The 23,504-nt window shown below is 48.3% G+C and overlaps 1 protein-coding gene across 6 annotated transcripts in view; it reads left to right on the plus strand.

Annotated features, from left to right (window-relative positions):
* Positions 1 to 23,504, plus strand: part of LOC119433854 (cAMP-specific 3',5'-cyclic phosphodiesterase 4C) — a 595,748-nt gene that overhangs the window by 386,723 nt on the left and 185,521 nt on the right. The window lies entirely within an intron of this gene.

The raw sequence follows: 23,504 nt of genomic DNA on the forward strand, positions 1-23,504 counted from the left end.
TTATTCCTTTCCAAGTCAAATCACAGTTTATTTTTCAGTGAGAACACTGAATGGTCATTTCGGGCTGGAAGCAACACAAAAAGCTTGACCGTAGCCCAACAAACCTTACATGGCAGTAGCGTGGAACTACTTACACAACGCAGTTCATGTAAACAATAAAACAGCCTACATGCACACACGTAAAATATGTTCTAGTAGGTTGCATTGGATACTGTCAAATATTATTATGATCAGTAACAGTAACGTTCACATACCTGCAAATAACAAAACTGAAGGTCAGTGAAAAAGAAACGAACCGTCTTTTACGTCCCTCAATACAACCTAATCATGAGCTACTGGAGAGGTTGGGAGCAATAAATGGGCTCAGTCATGTATGGCTTTCATCAAGTTAGGTGGGTCTGTGGTCGCTATAGCAACAATTATACAAGCTGCGCCGACTTCGTTCAGACGACGTTTCTGTGCGCCTTGGACCTCGTTGAACGTTCGTGATGTCGAATTGCAGTATTTTTCTCCGATGCATTCAACGCTCTTTGCAGGGTGCTTTTTTTGTTTTATTTGATGTGGTTTTTGCGGCTCACGAAAAGCGTATACTTTCCATTGAGGCTTCAGGGTCTGCAATCGTACGCGGCTTCCGGCCAATAGCGGCGCGCAGACGTCTCCGTAATTCAAAGCACCGTAAAGGAAAGTACAGCCGTCCAATTAAGGGAGCTCGTCGAACCCTGTATTTAATGCGTAGTTCCATTGCTGTCAAGACATTCCGTCTACATCTGAGAATAACGACTTGATACGTACTTCTTTTCTATTTGTTAGCGCATATACCGGGGTTTGTTGGGGTCTTAAGCTGATCGTTGTGAAGTAAGCGGCACTACTATAGAAAACGAAAACCGACCAAACGTTAGTCATGTGAAGAGTGGCGCAAACGCAACTCTACGTGGATTCGTGTTTCGGTCGATCCGAGTGCACCGGCACAGAGCTCTGGGAAGGTCATATACGGAGCACCTCCGGCTCCAGCTTAAAGACCAACTGCAACGAAATGTTGGGCCGCGTAAAAAGCCTAGTCTGAGATAATGTAGCTCCGCGCAAAATGTTTGGTAAATACACGAGTGGACGCGTCAGGAAAAACTCGCAAAAGCAGACGTTATTAATGCCGACACTAGAAACTTTTACGTAGAATCTTCAATCTTCTCAGGGAGTTATCTGCATGATGCGTAAGCATTTCGTAGTAACGACGTGGTGTTGAGTGCTCACACTCAACACTGCTGGTAATCCTGGCACTGCTCAGCGGCTGCGGCCGTCTTGGCGCCATCACGGTAAATGCGACAGCGCTGGGGCGACACGAACTGCTGCGGAAGGCGGCGCAACGTGAACTGATGAGGCAAGCAAACTACTGCATGTGGCAACGCCAGGTGCGCTGATGACGTTCCGATCCGAAGCCACGGCTGCTCCACAGTTCTGGCTTACTCAAGGTGCGCCTAGTGCGTACCTGATTGCACACGTCACGTGGTCACAGAGACGCGCTCGTGCCACTGCTCGCGCGTTCGTCGCTGTCTTCTTCCACAGCTGGCGAAAACATTGCTGCTGGCTCTATCTTGAAAGAGATCGTCTTACGCGAAGGACGGACGGAAGTACGGACGGGCAGTTTCCTCGTTGGGTAACCACCATAGAAGTGCTTACGCATTTTAAAAAATGCAACAGATCCAGTTGCATCCAACGAGTTGGCATTTATATACAGCGAAGCTTTCTGTGAGTGCATAAAGAGTCGGAACACGAGTACACGAAGTGCGCGCGCACACACACACACACACTCACACACACACGCGCGCGCGCGCGCAAATTATACCGTGCCTTTTGTTAAGCGGAGTTGCTGACTACTAGCGAGTACGACGGACGCCTTGAACGCATCATGGTTTCAGAGACAGCATGGGAATACGCGTAGCGCAATTCGAATCCATTCTATCCGCAAGAAGCGCTTACTTCCTCATTACCGTGACGCCGCATATGCGCGAAGGGGAGCTTTGTTCTTTTTTTTTTCTTCTCTCCTCCGCACGGCCGGCGCCGCCGCTGCCGCGGATGCGCGGAGCCTAGAGCCCTCTGGTGGAACCCAGCGGCGGTGACGCGCGCTGCCTCCGCTGTGATTGCTTGGCCTATTTGGCTACAGAACAGCCAGGCAGCTCCCACGGTCACGAAAACCCGGCGATGTTCCCAAAGCTTCGCTTTTACAAGAAGCGCCGCCTTTGCCGCTAGACAGAACTGTTTCATGACTCAGAACGTGCGGCTTCTCGGCATGACCTCCGAGATCAGACGTCACCCGGGGTTCTCAACCGTGCGCTGAGACTTGCGTCATATCCGCAAACCACCGCGTGGACACTTCGTCTGCTTAGGCGCTAATAATAGGCTGATAATAGAAAATTTTAATGCAGGGCATTAGGGATATACGGCCTGACTCTGATCTTTACGTAGCCTGCCTCGATGTTTAGCCTTGCAGTTTGCGAAGATAGAATTCAGTAATAGTATATAACATTCGTATGTTACCAATTTGGCCAAAGTGATATTTCGTTGCAGTTAGCCTTTAATTACGGGCTCGTGTGAACTCCGGGCTATTATGCACTACTTCAGGCTGTTTCTACGCATTTCCTCGGAGGTCTGCTGGGCGTTAAAAAAATAAATGATTGGGTTCTACGTGCCAGAACTACGATCTGATTATGAGGCACGCCGTAGTGGGGGACTCCGAATTAACTTTGACCGCCTGGGGTTCTTGAACTTGCGCCGAATGCACGGTACACGGGTGTTCATTTCGCCCCCATCGAAATGTTGCCGCCGCTTCCGGGTATCGAGCCCGCGACCTGGTGCTTAACAGCGCAACGCCATAGCCGCTAAGCTATAGCGACGGCTGCTCGGCGTTGGCTTCAGTGCACGCAACTATGTGTCGAGGCAAACAAGCGAACGCTCCGGAGCGTGCCGCCGTTAAGACGACAACGGGCTGACAACGGCAGAACTGTCACGGAGAACTTGTTGACCCCCGAGGGCGCAAACTGGAGGAGCGCGACTCGACGTGGAGATCGCGTGTACGCACGCGCCTTGGTCCGGTGTGCAGCTTCTATGTTTGCCGGCTCGTACTGGGGTGTAAAATTGAAGCGAGTTGATTCCAGCTCATTATGAGCGCTTGTCCTGCGCGCTTCTTTTTCTCCGTGTCGCCGTCCTTTTTGCGCTGCCGTCATAATGGGCTCGTACTTATACGTTCGGTCTCGTCGCATCGAGCTAGCGAGCTCTCCGGTCGCTGTCGTAGCTAACTTCGCTCGCAGCTCATAGCTGCCGACAATGCGCGGCTTCGCTCTCCCTGCGCAGATGTGTGCGTGCGTGTGTGCACCGGCTTTAATTAAGGCGGCAAGCAGAAACGAGGCGTACGGACCTCGCGCTCCACTGGAGTCGGAGCCGTGAACGCGAGGACTATATATACGGCCTTGAAGGTACGCGTCTCGAACCGCTGGCTGCCCGAGCTCCGTTTCTGGCAGCGCAATTTGCGTGCAGTGCTCTCGAGCACAAAGCTCCGTCACGCCAGACTGGCAAGTGTGCCCACGTTGAGGCGTTCTTCGGCCTCTTCGTGGGCGATTGTTGACCTTTCTTCTCGAATGACTCTAGAATGTGACGACTCGAGACTAACTCTCTGATTTCAATCGCGTTTGATCGGTAGGACTGCTAAGCTGCCATCGCACTTGAGTTGGTTCAGCTTTCACTTCAGCATCTCCGTCGCGCGAAGTTTTCCAAACATATCGCAGTGTTGGTAGAGTCCACGCAGGGGATGCGTATAACCTCAGTTTGCCACTTCAGCGGCTGGCATTAGTATTTCATAGAAATACTGTATAGTCCAGGCCTAGTGTGACTACGAATTGAGGCAAATTTCTGTATTCTAGCTAAGTACCCGTCTAAGTAGAGTCTGTTGAGCAATGAAAACTACGTGCGATCGTTTTAGAGTGTGCAAGTGGGGCTCGAAAGCGCGTCATTGCACAATGTGCGTGTACATTTATGGAAGCCGTTCATTGTGAACGGCACGTACTGTACATGATGCGGTGTAGCGTGCCGAGCGCAGCATCCCCGCAGAGACAAAGGGAGGCTGCAGTCTGTCGACCCCATGGCACCTGGCTAATGTCCCATAGCTGTCTCGTGCGCCACGTCTCCCCTCCCCTTTCCTCCCTCTCCAGGCAATGCACTGCGGGTGGTCTGACTGCAAAGGTCCTCCCGCAGTCATCGTATTTCCTCTCATTGAAGCACACCAGCGTTCTAGAAGTGGGCAGTCCCGTCAGCCATTGCCCCTCGTCTGCCGCGTATGCGCTATGCTACAGAATGGCTGCCTTCAGTTTCTTCGGCTTCGTCCTACCAAGTGTCCGCCTCTTTGCATTAAAAGACTCACCAAGGTATTCCTGGGTATCGTCCTGGCCACATGTTCTTAGGCTGATCCCTCATTTTCTCTCGCTACCAGAGTCAACCGCCGTTACCTACTTGCTGCCGTTCCTCGTCTGTTCTCATTATGAGACGATGTACAGTAACACTATTCCCTATCCAACCTTTGTTTCTCGAAACTTGGATGTTGGACATTGGCCGCGGCTTCGACTGCTCTTGGGAACGCAATAGTTCCGACCTCTTGCCTTTCCCTCTGACTTCAAATATTCAGCTCACCATCCTAATGTCAATAACTTCGCCATATCACTTCGCTTTGCTTCGTCATCTCACAATTTCGTCATATCGCTCAGTCGCAGCTACCGGCAACGCAGTTCTCAAGCCAGCGTCAGATTGCGGACCGTTCTTGCGCGCGAGCAACATAGTCCAAGAATTCAGTCCTTGAACGGATCAAACCAGCCCTAGATTTCACAGCGTTGCGTGTTTTTAGTGCAACAAAGTGAATACCTCTATGATCCGAGAGCCGCATGAGCGATCCTATACTATATTGCGCTCGTTATCCACGTGTGACCGTAGGGCCGTGTGCTGAGTAAGCCCTTGTTGAGTCGCTTGAAAGAGTCACGTTGTTACTAAACTGACGCAACACTCTTCTCCTTCACTGGTTCTCTTTCTGACGCTCAGGCACGTTTTGTTACGAAACTGCTGCAACGGGTTGTCAGTTCAAGTGTTTCTGGGCCTGTCTTAAAGCAGCTGAAACGGGAACGTTTTTACGCGGCTATTCAAGCTGATTCTGTATTCTGTTGTCATGTGATGTGGAAATGGGACGACAAAAAGTCTAATATTCTCGGACATTTCTGCCTTTTTACCATCCTCCTACACCAAGATTATTGTTTTTTGTATTGTCGTTGTCTAAGAGAATAATTCGAATCTGAAACTGCTCTGCAACGCGCTTCCAGTTCGCGGGGCCCCATTTGCCAGCAGGTGCTGTGACGTCCCATCAGCGATTTTTCATCTTACTGTGTACCTATAGGCTCTTGATAGTGCTGAATCATCTAAATTTTGGGGGGTAAGACAAGATTACGTAGCAATGCACAGTGGAAATGTATCGCTTGTGACGTGTTCAGTTGTCCGTAAACTACTATTGCAGTGTCTTGCTTAGTTGTTTGTAAAACAGCTGCAATCGTTACGCTACCAACGGTGATCTGTGCGCCAGGATGCTACGTGATGAGAAAGCCTGATCTCTAAATTATTGTTCCGAAGCTTCATGCTGAAATGTGATCACGTCGTACTATTAAGGAAAAGATATTGGAGAATTTTAAAAAATGATGAGTTAGTGCGCCGGTTTCTGTACTAGATAACGAAGAACAAAAAAGCACCTTTAATGCGTTCCGTACATGTGTGGTTTCCGGTTATCGCACCATTAAAGCTCGATCCGAATGTTCGCTAACGTGTTTCACAGGCATTTTTCACGTTTGGTTAGTGCAGTACTCAGCGACAGAGTCGCGTACGTATCTTCCCTGGCAACCGCGATTGATAGTTGAGTAATGTCGTGTTGCAAATAAAAAACAATAATTTGAATGTTTCCGTCCGGAATGATTTTACAGTGACGGAGAATGTTGAATTGAATTGAATTCTGGGGTTTTACGTGCCAAAACCAGATTTGATTAGTAGTAGGGGATTCCGTGTTAATTTTGACCACCAGGGCATCTTTAATGTGCCCCCAATGCACCGGACACGGCCGTTTTTACATTTCGTCTCCAGCGAAATGCGGCCGCCGCGACCGGGATCTGATCCCGCGACCTCGTGCTTAGCAGTGCAACACCACAGCCGCTAAGCCGCCGCGGCGAGTCCGGAGAATGTTCTCGCAGATCTTACCAAGAACGATATTTCTACAGCCCTGCAAGCACTACGACGCGCCTCTAGAAACACTATCTCCAACTGTCACGCTACAGGAGCAACGACAGAGCATCAAGTATTCAAGTACAGGCACATGCCTACTGGCGTATTCCAGGACCTCTTTAAAGGGGGTGTAGGCTAAGGTTGTATACGGTGAGTTGAAACGCTGGCGACTTGGGTAGCCCGGTTGAAAGTGTTGAGCGACGCACAGGGAGGGATCACAGGCTTTCTCGTTGGCGAGACGCTATGGCAATGAACACGCTGGGCGGCCGCCTCCATCAACGCCCTTATTTACATCTCCGTGCCGGCCCTCCCACCGCGAGAGATGGCTCACGCACAATCGCCCGCAGAAAGCCGTCTCGCGCCGCCGCTCGTCGTCGCCTCGCTAATTCAGGCGGAGCAAACAGTGCGCAACCAAGTGGCAAGGACCCCCATTGTACGCGCCTGTCTCCACCTGGCTCCGACGTCCACGCGACGCAGCTGCGCTGACGCTGTGTGTGCGGACGAGGCGGCGTTGCCCCGAGACATCACCTGCATGTATATCGCTCAACCGCGCCCGCAGATCACGCCTAACTTCACTCCATCAGAATGATCGCCGCCGCTGCCGCGGTCGACTAGTTAAGTGCTGTAACAAAAAGTGGCAGTGAACTGCGTCTTTCGGGAAAGGGTGGTAGATCGGCGCACTTTCCGTTCGTGGCCTTGAGACCGCCTCTTTTGCAAGAGCATTCGCTCGTTCACTGCCAGTCATATACATGGGAAAGACGAGCGCTGTGTTATAAAGGGGATGAATCGCTCAGGAGCCACTCTAATTTGTAGAAGAAGAAACATGATCGTCCGAACAAGATCCAGCACGGTTATTTAAAAACTGGGCGAGCTTTTTCTCTGTTATGCACAGAATGCAAAAAAATTGGCGTCGCCCAACACTTCATTTGGTCCTGCAGATGTTTTAATGTCGAAATGAATAACTGCTTGTCAGTTTGCAAATAATGGACTCCACATGCGCGTGTGCAACAGATAATGTTCCTCGAAGGACCGAGGATAGTTTGTAAGGAGGTTGCATGCCGTTTTCCCGCATATCTACTGAACTTATGGTCACGTGGTAACACGCTTCTAAACATCGTGCGAGACGCCTAGTGGAGCAATTGCCGGCCTACACTGCCAGCGTAACCCTGCCTGTAGGAAACACCGTAACCAAACATAAGAAAAGGGCACACTACAAAAAATATTGCAGATACTTAGTCACCCGGCCCATTGCTACAGCCGCCGTGATCATCAGCATCATCACCTTCCAAATCATCATCGGAGCCTATATTAACACTACTGCAAGACGGAGGCGTCTCCTAGAGATATCCTAATACGTTATCCTGAGTCGGCCGAACATCTATCAGATGCCTGCAAATTGTCTGATCTTGTCGATCCATCAGCCCATGTGCTTTTCTTCCGCCCAAAATAGCGTTTTCCTTCCCTCGAAACCCATGCTGTTGCTGCATGCGAAACCTTGCATGCGAAAACTTTCATGCGAAACGCATGCATGCGAAACCCACCAGTCGTCTGTTTTACGAGAGCGCATCAGACGATTTGGGGACTAGAGCTTTACACTCTTCGTTAACTGATGTCTAACGCTGTCTAAAAACAGATATTTTGATAATTATTAACCTAAATAGACGAAATAACTAGGCTTGCTAACAACTGTAGCGGTGGAGAATCTGTAGATTATATACAGCCGAAAGAGCAAGCCAATGCGGAGACGTGGCCGTCTATAGGCAGGTGGGAACTCATTTTTATAGCCTAGGTCAGAACCGCACAATTGACACCTCAGATAGTCAGCGTAGCACTGGAATCGAAACCAATGTACCCCCAATGCAGGACCAATATAGGGCAACGGTGAAGATATATTAGCTTTTCTTGCTCTGGTGCTAGGGCAGTGCTGTGTCCTGGTGTATAGTTGTGCTGTTTCGGTCGACTATTAATTTGTTGCCGCGTTCTTTTGTTTATGCGCTATTTATAAGCTGTAATTGTTTGTCGCCACGTTCGTTTGAACGTGTGCCGTTTTGTTAGTGTGCTAATTTGACTGTGCCGTTTTTGACATGAGCTTTTTGCGTGGTGGCACCCAGTTGGCTATCGTGGTTCCAATGCTAACCTCTATTTCTGACAGCCCCGCATGACTTCGCGCTGATCTAACAACATTTTGAAGGAAACTGCAAATTAACTGGAATAAATGCTCAGTGCGGATTCTCATGTCAAAACACCAAGAAACGCAAACAAGCAGTTCGGCTAAGAAAGTATGCAACAGCGACCAGTGGAATCAAGGGAGCCGCACAGTTTTGGCACAGAATATAAGAATGTTATACTATTCACCAAAGATATCCCGAGAGAGTGTGTTGGCAACCTAACGCGCCGTTATCACGAACCAGTTGGGAACGGAGCTATTAATCCACGAACATAGTTACGAAAGCAGACGCCTCTTACACCAAGAGTCACGTGGTCCCGTCCGGCCAGGATTACGCAAGCCATTCAATATCTCAGCAGCGCTTTCCTACGACCGCTGTAGAAATGTCCTTTTCCATTTTTTTTTTTGCCATTTTTCTTGCTGTTTTTGTTGGGTTTCCTCCGGAGTTGCCTGAAAAATCAGTAAACACTGATTGGTGCCCATTTGCAGCAGCAACAATAAAATCACAAAAAAGAGTTACTGGGCCCCGGACTTTCTCCCGGGCTTTCCCGTTACTCTGTCGGAGCCCAATGACCTCCCGACCTAACCACCGCCGCACTGAACAGCACCGGTGCCGCGTGAAAAGTTCCCCCACGTAACACTAGCGCGTCGTATTTGTCCGGTACCACTCCTAGTATGGCCCAACTCTTGTCGCAAGTAATAATCGAGTGCAGCCTAGCAAGGCCCATGCACGGGCCTTCCCATGTTCGCGGACAACCCATGAAGAGCCTCCGGTGGAGCGGAGCCAGGAGATTACCACTGCTCGCCTTGTTCGCTAAGAGCTCCTTTTATTCTTCGATGTGTGTATGGCTACGATAGATTGAGGGGCAGTTCCGCTTTTGTTGCGCGCCTCTGCGTCACGCCAACGTTGCGTCGACAAATCGACGAACTGCCGGCTTCGTGAACGAAAACGGAAGCAAAGCTTCAGTTATCGTTAAGGGACTAAGATCTAACAAAACAAATTATTGCATATATCCCATGCACTGTGGGAATTGGTTTTGGGCGAAGCATTTTGCAGGTGGTTGGCTATCCAGAATCGTTTGGGGTTCTGCAAAGCGTCGTCAGGTGGAGCAACGTGTTTGCCTATAAGGCGAGCAGTTGTGTGCACGACAACGGCAAGACGACGGCGACGGCACGATTCCTACTGAGGCGGTTCGACGCCAGTTTACGACGTGTTGATTGTTGGGCTCTACATAGGTGCTGGACGGGCATAAGCGAGAGAAACGCGGATTGTGACGTCATTTACGACTAAATGTTATCGTACGTGCATATCTATGTCTTTGTCCTGTGGTCTATGTTCAAACGACGATGACAAGTGTACCCTGGCGGAAAAAAAAAAAAACGTTAAAACCTGTTCGAGTTGAGCCGATCATCAAGGTGGTGCAACTCGCACAGCTTCTACGAATAACGTTAGCTGCTACGGGGAAAGGACTGGGGAATGTGGGCCGATCCCGAAGGCAGTGCAGTCTAACATAGCGTCTGAAAGCGCTAGCTGCCACGAAGGAACATTGCGATAAGCTGGCACGTGACGCACATGTCAACCTTATCAAAGAGTTATGGGCTTTGACATGAGAGAAAATGCGTGTGATAGTGTCCCAATGATTAGAGCATCGGACTGCTGTGCTGAAAGACAGAGAATCGAAACATCCGCCATGCATTTCTTTTGTTGGTGATGCCCGAAACGAGGTGAGAGAGGACCCTACCTACCTATTACAGAGTACCTGGAATGAGGCAGGGAAATAATTCTTCACACTAAAAATCCCGATCTACGTTTTACATCTCGAGAAAGCGTTTCAATAAGAGACAAAGAGATAGAAGTCATAAGGGCAAAGCAAGGACGTTAACCATGATGAGCCCAGTTGGCAACCCTGCTTCGAGGAAAGTTCACAGTATGCACGGACACACACACAATGACGCGTGCGACACGCAATGAAGCCTATATCTTCACTTCCGGCAAGCGAACGAGCATCGTCATCATTTGCAAAGAACCATGGAGGAAGGAAACCCCAGGAGAGGTCCTGGCCAGCACGAACGTATTGGAGAAGGTGTGGTGGAAGTCACGTGATGTTTTTCGCAAAGGAGCACTGGGACGGGTACACCAAGTGTCAACGTTGCCATGACAACCGCGCTCCTGGAGCTTTCGCTGCTGCTCTCGGTCTCTGAAAAGTGAGATAAGATTTTTCCGCCGCGGTGTCTTTCCCGCAGCACCTTTTGTTCGCGAGAAAAGCTGGCTTTGGAGTGTGGTGTGTAAGCTTGAAAGCTGTGTTTTGGATCTGTGAGTGTGAGTGTCGGCCAGCAACAGATAAAATCAAGCAATCACGGCGCGGATCTTCGTTGTCTTCTTCAACGTGCCACGGAAAAACACAGGAGCGCGTCTGCTTCACTAAAACTGCTACAGAAGTTTTGTAGGCTTTGTTCTGACGAGCGTCGGGAGCACACACTTCCGGCGGCTCATAACAATGCAAGTTCAAAGTTAGTGCCCGTCTGCTCCGGCGAGCTGCAGAACCCCTGATTGGAGGCGCAAAGAGAAGTGGCAAACCAACATGGCTGCACTTCCGGCTTCAAAAAAGTGACGTCAGGGCCTCTCCTGTTTTGTTTCCTTCCTCCATGCAAAGAACAGTCGTCCTACACCTTTCGATCACGTGTATTGGTATTAGTGAGTTTTAGCGTGTCTGCAGACGACTTACCGTTTACGTTTTGCCGAGTTACCGGAGCCGTGTACGGCACTAGCAAAGCTAGTAGTTACATCTCGTTACGCTTTGTGCAACTACAATGCTTTCGAAACATTGTTGTATTCCGTGAGTGTTTTCGTTGAAGGACAATGATAAAAAGACTATATGTTAACGATAATTCCGCTGGAAACACTTCACTCATATTGTATGCACTTACAATATGGTAGCCTACGGCAGTATTAGATATTTGTACCCTTTGGTTAAAGTCTGCGTCACAAGATGTTGCTACTAGCGTTGTTGCTGCCGCACACCATTCTGGCTTCCAACTTCTGGCTTCCAACTTCTGGCTTCAAACGAGTTTGGTACTTTGCAAATTGATCCTTTTCAACAAAATATTGCGTAAACGCAAGGTTTCGAAATCATCACGCATGTGCGCAGGAACTTGTTGCCCTTGTGCGGTTACCGCACGAAGGCAATAATGCGGAATAAATATCGGCATAACAACGCCTGAAGTCACAAGCAGGAATGTTAAGTAGATCCACGTTCTGTACCAGTCTTCTGCCATGGGGTGCTATGCTGGACATTGGGAAATTACTCCATATTGTCTAATTCGCCATTCGAATTCAAAATTCCGCCATTACAGAATTCGACAATATGGCTGAATTTCACGATGCCAAAAATAGGCACCCATGGTAGCATAACGATAACAATGCTAAAGTTCCCTTTAGAAATTTTAGTGGCAAGCTCTATGTTTGCTGCAACACAAGACCGTATATCGAGCCAGTCATCGTGCGAAACGACGGATGAGCTGGCCTAGCCACAAGTTCGGAGTACAGTGGTTACCGTGAACATTGAGATACCGTTTCGGAGAAGAAGAACCGCTGAGTCACGGCCGCGGCTAGCACCCTATGCTGCTGCACTTGGCAAATGACAAGAACAACTGAAACGACGACAGCAGCTAATGAACGAGAAATGAACGAACACGATTCACGCGAATGCTTTCCGGGCCGTTTCCGCCTTCCCTCTCTGTACCAACCCCCAATCGGTCCGCGGAATTCTCTCCTCTCGCCTGGAACCGGTGTTTCACGCGACCCGTGTGTTTTTCTTCGGCCGGCGTGCTCCCGACGACGTCTCGGTAAAGATAGATGAATCGCGCCTCGGCGACGCCCCGCGCGCCTATTTTTGAGTCCCCCTGGCTTCGCGCACCGTTAGCCCTTTCCCAAAAGCGCGCACCCTTTCTTTCCATCGAGAGGCCCGTGCAGGGTTGAAAGCAGCCTGGGGCGCGTGGCTGTGTCTCCCGTGTTTTAGCATGCAGCCAAGCTCTGAGCTACAGGGGAGGACCAGCAGCTGCCATTCTAGAAACTCTCTTCTCAGATAGATAGATAGATAGATAGATAGATAGATAGATAGATAGATAGATAGATAGATAGATAGATAGATAGATAGATAGATAGATAGATAGATAGATAGATAGATAGATAGATAGATAGATAGATAGATAGATAGATAGATAGATAGATAGATAGATAGATAGATAGATAGATAGATAGATAGATAGATAGATAGATAGATAGATAGATAGATAGATAGATAGATAGATAGATAGATAGATAGATAAGATAGATAGATAGATAGATAGATAGATAGATAGATAGATAGATAGATAGATAGATAGATAGATAGATAGATAGATAGTAGATATAGATAGATGATAGATAGATAGATGGATAGATAGATAGATAGATAGATAGATAGATAGACCACATTTACCAAGAGCTGCGCGGTATCAGTCAGTCCAAGAACTTTATTGAAAGGTCCTGCGAGTTTGTGGGACGGGCAAAAGGTCCCGCCTAGGTGACGAACGACCAGGAGTTCTTGAGTCCTGGCGGCTTCCTCGGCCCGCTGGACAGACCAAAGTTGATCTTGAAGGGCAGAGCTGAGCAGCACAGTCTCACAGTGCGCGCGGAGGTGATCGCGAGAGGCTGCATCCCCATTATTGTTTGTTATGCCTCGACATTCTCATAGAATATGTTCCAGATTGGCTCTAGAACCACAGTTTTTTGCATTTATCTGTCTTGCATATGTCTGGGTAAATGAGGTGTGAGATCGCCGGGTTCGGATAAGTTCTGGTCTGTAACTGTCGCCATTCGACAGACTGCTTTTTGCTAAGCTTTTGGTGAGGTGGTGCGAAAATGCACCTTTGCAATTTGCAGCGTTGTGTGATGTCATTAAATCTGGTCATACGATCCTCCCATTCCCACTCCGCTCCATCCTCGTTCTCGGGAGACGCTAAGGTACCGGCCCTATTATCGGCCCTGACTCGGTCCCTAAGGCCTCGAGCCACGTCATGCGCCGTCTTATTATTATTGCTGTCTCCTGGCGAGGTGGAGGTGTGAGCGGGTGTCCTTATTAAATAAACATTCCTTTCTTCACTTTTCTTACCTGTCAACAAGATTCGTAGTGCTTCCGGAGAGATTCGGCCGTTAGCGAAATTTCCTACTGCCGCCTAAGAGTCACTGCCTATTACGTCCGCTTCGGTCTGTGATACTATACTGCTAGCGCAATAGCTATCTCCTCCGCAGTCTCGATTTTTGCTGTGCTTGCCGTAGCGCATGTTTTACAATTCTTTTCGTGATCAATTACGACGGCTGTAAAGCCGCGCCTGTGCTTGTATCTAGCAGCGTCTACAAAGGCTGCGTCTTTACTATTCCCGAATTTTTTTCTATGTCCATTGCTCTGCTTTCTCTTCTACCTAATTTTCCTAATTAAGCATTCTAATTTTATCTTTTCTGCAGCGTACCATCTAAGGTAGGGTGCCGTATAGACCAGAATCTTTTACACGAATGTCACAAGGGCACTATCGATCGCGATAGAGCCCAAACTAATTGAGATTGAATTTCTCGACCGCGATTGGCTCCCTTCCATACCTTGCACAAAGAAGACAATGGCGCGATAAGAACAAGCTGAGCTTTATCGCCGTTATCCTCTCGTGCTTGCGCTCGTTCCCACAGTCCTCGTCAAAAGATTTAAACGCTGCAAATTCTGGTATATAGATAGCGCCCGCCCAGGTAACACGTGACCAAGATGCTACTGCGTCCAAGCCGCATGTACTAGCCACCACGCCGAGTGTTAGACATGGGGTGCTATTCTGGACCCTCAAATTCCGCCAGGCTGATATTTCGAGCCAATAAGGGAGGCCGTAGCAGCCCTGTGAGCCAATCAGGGCTGACCAGATGGTTAATTCGACAATTAATGGAATTTGACAATGTCCAGAAAGCCTCCATGGTTGTTAGACGCGGAGCAGATATCGATACTTCTTTGCTCACTACAGCGCGATTCCGTTTCTGCAGGTTATGTGCACGTCAGGGCTTAAAGACCTGCGCTGCCTACGCTTAAACTTTGACAGCGCTGCACACATTTAGCTTAACGGCGTCACTTCTTTACCTAGGACATGGCGTTTGGATGGCTGAGTTATGTCTTTCGGCCCGAGCGCTTGTTGATTCGTTGGTTCGTTCCGACGCGTACGATTCCTTTGTTTTCGCTCGTCTTAGTCTGGTTCAGAAGCCAGCTCCACTATTTCTGTTCTTTCAGCTCCCCGCAAGTCAAGGGCAGAAAAACAAGGCCGCTTTCCCTTTCTTTCAACCTTCCACATCTCCCCACCTCCCTCCCTTTTGCGCTTCGAAGAGAGCGACGTCACGAACCCACTGTTCCAGCGTCGTAAAATAGTTACAGCTGGGGCGGTATTCTGTGAGAGTCTACCTAGTGGACTGTCCATTTCGGCGACAGTTGATTCGCTGCTGCTTGACGTGCAGGAAGGAGACTGCTGGCACCTTCCTGCACGTCAAGCTGCAGCGAATCAACGGTCGCCGGAATGGCGAAATGGACAGTCCACTAGGTAGACTCTTACAGAATACCGCCCCTGGACTTAGCATTGCAGAACCTCGCATCTGTCTAACGAGCTTGTGACCCCTAGGTATAGCGGTGATCTGGCCAAACTGTTGAAGCTTAAACTCTAGCTACAAAGGCACTGAACCGATTATCTAGGGATTGTGTTTGTAGTGACAGTGATGGTGGCGGATTCGCTCTACGTTGTAGAATCGGATTGTCGCTAGCACTTTAACGAGGATCTTCCCATAGCTATCCGGGAAACTCGGAGAAAAACAAAACGAAAATAGAAGTGTCCTCGTTCGGGCTTTCTACTCACTATAGCTCCTGACTTCATAGTGTATTGATTTGGTTTCTTCTGATCTTTGTACCTCCCCCTTCCCGAAGCGTTGGGGGAGCAAACAAGATTTTTTTTATGGTTAACCTCCCTGTATTTCTCCTCCCTATCGTATGTCTCTCTGGTGTTTCGATTCGTGGGAGCATAGAGCGGTGTACTCTTAGTCAAGCCCGCAAAGGACATAAGGAATAGCCTATACCTGGCGGCAGTTGCTTCCTGTTAGCGAAGCGCACCGTGTAATCTTTGCCGCCATCATTATTTCGACGCATTTCCGCATCGAATTTCGTGTTGCGGTGGCCATAAAGGAAAGATGCGGCATGCTGTAATTCTACTTTTTTTTCAGTTATACTTGAAAATTGAAACTCTCAGTGGTGGTCGAGCATCCGCGCCACGAAGCAGAAAAGCTTGCTCGGTGCTTCGTGACTATAAATTCGAGACCGCGAAATTCGATACCAAAACGGCTCGCTGATCATGGTTTTCGAGGCAGTTTGTTCTTTTGTGTCTAGTCGATCGGCAGTCAGCGATGCGTTAACGTCGTTTTTGTTTACACTGTGACGCAGTTGTGTAAGGCGACACTGCAGTTGTAGCATTGCAGAGTTTGGCCAGCATACCTTTAACGATTGGTATTGATCCGAACTTTTCTGAACAGGGCAGTTAGCAGAACCATTTACTACTGTTTCCGCCGTCTGTACCATACGTCATCACTGCGCTACAAGAAAAAAAAAATTAATGTAAAGGAATGGATTTAGGTATCGCTTTCCATACTGCGAGCTTTCGAGGATCGACGTCCTACAGTCTGTTAGAAGTGCCGTCTGCAGGCTGTCGTTAGTACTTTCTGCGAAGAAAGTTATTGCACGGTCAGGTCTTCACACCGGCTAACCACACGAAAGCTCACAGATGAATCATGTCTGAAGGTGCTTAGGCCTTCCAAATAATTTCGTCTTCAGGTTTACGTCCTATTAGCTGTTAGTGATCTGTGTATTCATTACTTATTGCCTCGTACTTTCTCAATGCAACGATTTCAATAGCTGCGTTATTCATTAAATGAACGCGAATCTGTTTCTCGCAGTGGCGACTGGGCTGTTCGTTGCAATGGAAGCGCCGACTGGTATCGTTAAGGAGAATATGTAAAGAGCGACAACTATATGGTCGCGTACGTCGCGAGTGTGATGTGTCCGCAGATCGATTACGCGTGCTGTTGACTCGGCTTCGTTGCGTTTCGTCGAGCTTTCGGGCGTCACGTGGCCGATAGCGATCACTAACCCTCGTAACGAGCAACACGAACGGCTCTTCGCCGCCGCGGTTATTGCTACAGAAACTAGACCACCACTGCGACGAGCAGTGGAGCCCTGCCAAACGTGCTGACATCGCCGACCTTTCCACCTACACTCCCCCGCGCCTCCTCTCGTCTTCGTTGACATGGCTAGCTGTCGCGCGTCGTTAAGGCTTCGCCGTTAAGCGTTTACATTTATGACGTTGCGACGGCGTAGTGAGGAGGCGGAGAAGACAGGCCGACTCATTAGAACAACACGCAGACAGTCTCTCTTTCAGGCCCAGCTTGCAACAGAAGCGCTGCCGCAATTTGAAATTCTTGGCAAGAGCGGGTTTAGAGACCCGAGCATTTCGCACGCGTTGTCGTAGGCGTCGACGTGTCTTCGTCGAAGGCAACCTCTTCCAGGCGCCCCTTACTCAGCCATCGCTGGAGCTCGGCGAAGCATTGTGTTGGCGACGTTGTCAGTATCGAGCGATTGTAATCAGCGCATGAGAGCATGCGTCTGAAATGTGCGTGCAATCTACCCGCCTATTGTTTCTGTGTCCGGGGTTGCGAAGCGGTGTTGACAGCTGTATCGTTGGACCACTGCAGTCCTAACGCCTTTCCCTGCTATACGTGAATTCCTGTAGAACCGCCGCTTCCATTTCACCTTCCATGGTCTCCGATCACAGAGGTCTTTTTGAAGCTGTGTTTCTTTGTGGGAATTTATCGTCACTATTATTACCATTTCCAATTGTGTGCTTTGTCATGAAGTTTGTGCGCAGCCCTGACTCCTTTCTTTCCTTTTTTCTTCGTATTTTTCTTTTTCTTTTTCATTCTTCGTACTTTTTTTTTCCGTGTGGAAGCATATGTGTACAACACAAAATCCAAATGACCCATGAACACGCTTGGCCTCTCGAAGGCCGATCTGGTTTTGATGGCGTTCTCTTGTCCGGTATTTCGCTTCGTTTACGCTTTGACTTTCGCGCCGACGTGAAAGTCTTATTGTAGAATGCTTTGCGTACTTGCAATGGATGCAGGCGATTTTATAAAAAAGTGGCATTGAAGTGATTAATTGCTGAAATTATTTCAGTATAACTTCGCATAACACACGAGAGGCCTCAAACAAAACGGCACAAATGAATGCAAACGATAACTATATATTTTATTTATTTTAGATACGTATTTTTAACGTCAAATAACATTACAGATTGGAGTAATTACTATGGTAGAGTGGATAAAACAGTTGGAAGTTTCTGATTGCGTAACGTTTGCTACGACAAGAAAACATAATTATTCATTAATACGTATCAGTCACTAAATTCCAAAACAAGACATGATAAAATTAGCATTTCTTCGTTATACAATGTTGTCTAAAGCGTTCTATAATTTTTCGGGCTCTTCAATGGTTGCCACTAAGGCGGACGTGATTTCAATCATTGGACGTGCATGATAACCTGTTATCACAGGTAAACGTTTCAAGATTTCACATCTCGGAATTATATATGACGCACGAGGGGCTTCATATAACAGGCTTCAGGAAGCACAATGCAAGCGTCGAGTATAACTTGCACGTAAATGATTGGGTGGAAAAGGATTTACAAAACACGGCCTCGGTATACTCTACCGCTCTCCAAGCGCAGGCAACACGTGCATGCACATGCGCGCTCCGTTTCGTTACTCTGTGCACCTGGGCAATGGCGCGCAGGCCAAGTCGCATAGTGGTGCACGCACTCGCTCGACTGCTGCACGTCTGGGCCGGCCCGACGCCTCCCGAATTAGCTGCCGCTCCCCTGCCGTGGGCCTCGGAGACCTCTCGTGCCAGGAGCGCGGCCACCCCGTGACAATGCGTCGCGGGCCCCACCCCGCTTGCGGAGCCCGGCAAGCTTCGCATACCGAGTGGAACAACTCGTGTCTTGCGGCACCTGTGTGTGCTGGGGTTCTCTCGCAAGTAACGGTGCTGTCTCTCGCGACAGGGTCACCCCGCTTCGCGATCCCAGTCGCGCCTTGTCTTTTTTGTCTTTTCTGCTCGCTTCTAAGTGCGAGGTCGCGGGTTCAACTCCCTATCGGGGGCTGCGGCATTCCAGCGGGGACAGAGTGCGAAAGCGCTTAGAGCACAGTGTTTTAGGGGTGCCCGTTAAAACACTTGGGTGGTCAAATCAATCAACCGGAAGCCCTCCACTACGGTGTTTCATATGCTTTGAGACGTGTCGGGTAAATTCACACTCACTCACTCACTCACTCACTCACCCAATAAATCAATTAATCAGGCAATTAATTAATTAATCTTCATCTACGGTGTGAAGAGATCCAGAAAGAAGCACCGCAGTCCATCGAAAGCGGCCTCGTTTTAAAGCTGTATACCCGTTCAAAAAAGAGAAGATAATCATCACATTGCGTAGCTTTGCATGCGAGGCTTCGATTGTGTAACGTACATAGCTCCCGTACCTCCCCTTCCTCCACAAGGAGACCATGTTGTCATCTTCATTCTCGTTTCCTCTGGATGTCTCTTTCTACAGTGATAGATGTCGTATGCACGTCGGAGCTGCAACGCGGCGCTATAAACTTCGCGGTTTCAGCGCGGGAACATGAGCGTGTAGTACAGCATTTTAGGTACTGAAAAGCCTGCCGTGCACATTTAGGTTTTGCGCTTTAACATAATTAGGGGACAAGACAGATGCCAAATAATAGGCGCTCACGACTTCAAAGTTTATTCTTTACACATTTGGAAATTATGTGATAGAACGTTGATCAATCAATCGACTAATCAATCAATCAATCAATCAATATAAATAAATAAATAACATGTTGGATGTAAGAAGCCGCGCGACAGCCTTCTAGCAGCGGTGTGGGGTCTCAGCTCGTAAATACTTTAGCAAGAACTCCGGTTGACCCAAATGTTCTCGCTCGTGATCTGGGTTTATTCTCGATGATAGTGTGGATTGTCCCCAAATCATTACCGGATGGCATAGTGCGGCCGGATCTAGGACAGTCACCTAAAGCTGTGCCACGCTGTCGTTGTTCAAGCGAGGGTTGCAGCTCCATTAGCAGACGTGAAGTCTGCTATAGCTCCGGACGCCCTCGACTGTTCTTTGATGAGTTGGCTGTGTTTTGCAGAAACATTCAGTAAGACCACTGGAAAGGTCATAATAAGAAGAAAAAATGGGCCACCGGATGGAGACATCGGGATTTGTCATAAAGAAAGCAGGCAAATAAACGGAGGCTCCGCTTTTTTTTTTTTTTTTTTTTTTCATGACTTCGCAGAATCATTTCCGAAAGCGTGCCCTCATGTATTCATCTTGATCTCAGAGAAAAGTCACCTTAGCAGAGCTTTTCTTAAATCCCGTTCAATCGGCAACGAGGCCGACAAGAACTCCGAAGAACGTTTATATCGTCAGCTCCAGATGAAGCCTGCGCCGCGATCTGACTTGAAAACGGAGATCGAGAGGCTGCAATGAGAAAGAGAGAGGGAGATAAATTTATGTGTATTAGGGTGGGGCATCTTCCCTCGTAGGGCATTGCTCCACTGAAGAGACCGTTTCCGCTATATGTTGAGGATCGGAATATGTGAAGTTGATAAGTAATATGCATAGGTAAACAGACGGGGGAACAAATTAGTTGGAAGCTGTCGCCACGCGACGGCTCTTTCTCAGTTAAGGGAATGGTGTAGTGGGGGGAGGTTGCTCCGGCTATGTCTGTCTAAGTGTTGTGACATTTCAGTGATTTGCAATTACGACTACGAACTCCTCAGGACAGAAAGGCGCAGCGCGTAGCGCCTCGCGTGTGTGGTGTTCGAAACATGGCAGCCGTGCCATGTTTCTGGTGCTTGCAATCGCTTCTGGTGCCTGGTGCCTGCAGTACGCAAAACCACGGCCTTCGAGATTCGTTCCGTTTCTCTGAGGGAGCTGTTGCGGAGGTGTGCGATGCGGACACCATACCTTATGGTGCACTTCGACAAGTCTGTCCGCACCGTGCCGAGAAACAATAATGAATAAAAAAATACTAAAGCAATAACAAAACCAGTCCAAATGAAACAACCCGAACGAAACGGGCTGAAGTTGGTTTTGTAACACTGGCTGCTCGTTGTCATGTATTTTATGTGTGTATGACTATGTGTGTGGATGTTTCATGTATCTAAGACAGGTGACAACCTCAGGCATTAAAACTGAGACGTAAAAATGAAAAGACAGGGAGGCATTACTGTAAAACGTGAGCGCTATGATAATATGGAAAAGCAGGGAAGCTTACAGAATTAACATTCCGTTTCAGAGTGATTTCGTAAGAATTATTTGGTATAATCATCGCGCTCACCTTTTATACCCCAATATTGCACCAACTATGGCAAATCAATTCTGCGGAAATCCGCGAGGTGGGGGAATATTCATGAAAGGGGGGAAAAAGTCAGTACCGTCTAGTTAGTTGCACTAACCAACCCAGCAATTTACTTTTCTTAGGAAAGGTTGGCCGGGAGATACGACAGCGCAAAGTTCCGGCGCGGAGTCAACTACTTTATGACGGGTTTGTTATAATCCGAAAACTCCGCACTTTATGCTAACTACGGAGTGGACGAGAAGGGAGCGGTCTTCTATACCTCTCGTTATATTTCTGCCTGAATTGAGTTATCAAACTAACATATGCGAAATAGAAGGCTCGTTTCTTTTTTCAGGGGGTAGACAAAGGCAGTTAGCGGAAAGAGAGGCCACGCGCATAAGAAGGAAGAAAGAAAAGAAGGCAATCGGCTAGTTCTGTCGCGATCAGGTTTGGCACGGTGCCTTCTAAATTAAGCCGCCACAGCACGTATTGCCTTCGCGATGGAACGGCGGAGGTCGCGTATTTTCTGTTAGGCATATTCCGCGCTATTACTACGCGTGCACTATGGCTATATGCTCACCTCGGTAGCCTCTTGCTTCTTTCTTTTCTTTTTTCTTGCTGCTCTTTCATTTCTTCTTCTCTCCCTCTTGACCTTTTGTATTGCGTCGTGCCAGCCTGTGACGCTTCTTTTCCTGGTCCGAGCCTCTCAGCGTCCCTAGCGCAGAGGCGGGCACTTGGTGTGAACAGTTCCGTACAGTATATAAATACAGTCGCATCAGTGATACCGCGTCTGTGACTGCCATTTAGAGCATATAGATGTTAATGTAAAGAATATTTCAGGGAGAAATTTGGCTTTTGTGCCTGCGTCCGTCGTCGGTGTGGCTAGCCACCATAGTGTGGCTGTTCAGATACCACAGGAGTGACGGGCAGTATGCATGGATTTGCCTAAACTTCGCCCTTCTAGTTTTTGGCAACATTGTGGATACTAATAACGGTGCCCAATTCATTTTTTTTTCGCGCGAATTCGTTGTGTGGCAGTGGTTCTGTTTAGTCACTGCTTTCTGCTGCCATTCGGTGTTTTTAAGAACGTTACAAAGAAAAAATTGTTTAGAATAGAAAATAATTCTTATGCATGCTTATGATAACTTTGTATGTATTTCAACATTAGCTTCTGAAGTGGCTGAGTGGCCACGACGTTCTGCGGCTGAGAACTAGGTCATTAGTTCGATTCTTACTGCAGCGGCCGCTTTTCGACGGGGGCGAAATCCATAAAAAAAAAAGGGGGGGGGGGGGGTGTCAACACACACAGGGAGAGAGAAAGAAATGAAGAATGAAAGAGACGGTAATTCGCGTGCTTGAAGAAAGAAACGCATGATGACAACAAACACGCGAGTTACCGTCTCTTTCTGCGCACGCGTTGTCGAGAACGGATGCAGCGCGGCACCTCAGCGGTCTTGCCCGCAACGTCACATTGAGGAAATGCGATAGACCCACTTATAAAGTTCCAGAATTTACCCGGTTTTCCTCGACGGGAAGAAACGTTACCGTGTCGCCTAGAAATAAGGATTTCTTTTTTTCGCGTGCTTATTTATGTATTCCTAAGTGGAATGGCGGACAGCATCAATCGCTACAAATGTGGCGTAGAAGAAACCATAAGGCACCTCCTGTATGACTGTCCGTCAAACGAAGAGGAGAGGCTTTTCCTTCGGACAGTTTAGGGCGCTTAGATAACAGGCCTTTTACACAGCAGAAGGTCCTCACACCGTAGCTCCGTGCGTCTGCGATGTGCAAAAGACAGAGAGAAGTAAAGGCAAGGGGTTTAACCAGACGTGAGTTTCCCGTTTACTACCATGCACAGAAAAAAAGAGAGAGAATAAGAAAAAGAGACAATGTCACACGAGATGCAGCAGTCTGTATGAGCGATTGAGATGAACTAAACGATAATCGCTTTGTTACACGCATGTCCGTGCATACTGTGAACTTCTCTCCTTCTTTTCATCTTCCAGTCCCCTTTCCCAGTTTTCCCTAAGCAGGGTAGCCAACCGGGCTCAGCCTGCTTAGCCTCCCTGCCTTTCCGTTATCACCCCTCTCTCTTTCTCTCTCGCTCTTGGCTGTTCCTCTTTACGCTCTGACAGGGATAGTCAGTATTGTAGTCGGCGACACTTTGTCAGACTGCCCTTTAGACAAGTAAGATGAGATCAAAGTAACGTACGACGTCAGAGGGAAGGATTCGTTATTGGATGCTAGAAAGATTTACCTGGCTATTCGCCTGGCACTCTACTCCAAGTGACTAAGGTGACATATGAAGTGACGCATTCATACATAGTACACTCGCGCACAAAGTGCACAATCGCACGCCGTAACAAGTAACGAGAGTGTAACTAAAGTAACTAAAGGCGCATTTGCTCATTCCCTGCGAGCATTGTATGACGTGAATTAGCATGTTGCCTCCAGTAGGTTTTCTCTGAGAACTTATTCGCCTAATGGAGGCTTAATTGCGTCACTTCAACCGCGACGTCTTAGGATTAATTCGCGCGCGCGACATGT

This window comes from Dermacentor silvarum, chromosome 11 (genome assembly GCF_013339745.2).
Source record: "Dermacentor silvarum isolate Dsil-2018 chromosome 11, BIME_Dsil_1.4, whole genome shotgun sequence".
NCBI lineage: Eukaryota > Metazoa > Arthropoda > Arachnida > Ixodida > Ixodidae > Dermacentor > Dermacentor silvarum.